The sequence below is a fragment of the Denticeps clupeoides genome, chromosome 7 (assembly GCF_900700375.1).
Source record: "Denticeps clupeoides chromosome 7, fDenClu1.1, whole genome shotgun sequence".
In the NCBI taxonomy this organism is placed as follows: Eukaryota; Metazoa; Chordata; class Actinopteri; order Clupeiformes; family Denticipitidae; genus Denticeps; species Denticeps clupeoides.
Genome location: NC_041713.1, coordinates 98,554 through 100,198, shown reverse-complemented (window position 1 = coordinate 100,198; position 1,645 = coordinate 98,554).

Here is a 1,645-nt window from a genome sequence, read left to right as displayed (position 1 = left end):
AGATTTCGCAGAATTAGCCTCAATTTTCCACGGCAGCTTAGATCACAGTAACAGACGTGAATGTTACAGTACCAACACGAAACTATTCAGTTATTTAACTGGATTTAAAGGCTCACATTTTAAACATGCACTTGACGATTATATATTTTTACTGTAAAATGCTCTTGTGTTTTTGCTGAAACAATATAGATTGAAATGTTTAAAAAAAAAAACACCTAAATGATCTTTGATCGGTCCCATTTTCATTTAATTTAAAACCGCCCAACCTGGCAATCGCGTCAATGGAGACAAACCAGAAGTGGCCGCGTCCCCAAGCGTCACGTGACGACGCCCGTAAATAACAACAACACATCAATTAGTTCATTAGTGTTAATTAGGGAGATCAGGTAAATATAAGCGTATATAAAAAGTTATGAAACGTAAGAAGAACAAACCAATATATTAATATTTTAACTGCAAAAGTGAAAGTGAAGTGATTGTGCGGTGCGAGTGGTGGCCTAGTGGTTAAGGAAGCGGCCCCGTAATCAGAAGGTTGCTGGTTCGAAACCTGAGGTGCCACTGAGCAAAGCACCGTCCCCACACACTGGTCCCCGGGCGCCTGTCATGGTGCCCACTGCTCCCCAGGGTGATGGTTAAATACAGAGGACAAATTTCACTGTGTGCTGTGCTTCTGTGTTTAACCCTTCGGGACTTGATCTCAACTCTCTCCAGTTGGCTGTTCCGAACACGTAAACCTTATGCCACTGAGGTCCTCTAAGAGGACACATTTCACTGTGGACAACAGAGGGATCACTCTCCACTGAACATCTGTGGTTTGTGTGTGGAGATTTTCACAAAGTTCCTCAGTGTTTATATTGAGGAGAACCTCTCCTGGAATTTCAACAGCCAAGAAAGCCCAGCAGCATCTCTTCTTCTTCAGAGGCTGAGGAAATCCCATCTTCCACCACCCATCCTCATCTATTAAGAACATTCTGACTGTCTGGTTTGGGAACTGCACCGTAATGAACTGCAGGACCCTACAGCGGATAGTGAGGACACCTGAGAAGTTGTCCCTCCATAATGGACATTTACAATCTTCTCAGGAAACCACCAGCATTGTGAAGGACTCTACACTTCCCTCACATGCACCTTCACCCTCCTACCATCCAGAAAATGGTACCGAAGCATCTGGGCCCTCACAGCCACACTCTGCAACAGCTTCATCCCACAGACCATCAGACACCTGAACACTCAGGGACTTTCCACTCTGGACTGACACACACACACACACACACACACACACACACACACACACACACTTTTTGTAGCCCAGTTTTTATGTCAGTATGTAACGTTGTTTAATTGTTTAAATGTAAGATGCAGCACCACGTTCCAGGTTCACTATCTTCTGTCTAACATGCATAACATCAACTTCAACTTCAACTCTGGGGCAGCAGAGAAGAAGAAGAAAGAAAGTGAAGTGATTGTCATATGTGATACACAGCAGCACAGCACACGGTGCACACAGTGAAATGTGTCCTCTGCATTTAACCATCACCCTTGGTGAGCAGTGGGCACCATGACAGGCGCCCGGGGAGCAGTGTGTGGGGACGGTGCTTTGCTCAGTGGCACCTCAGTGGTTCCTTGGTGGACCAGGATTCGAACC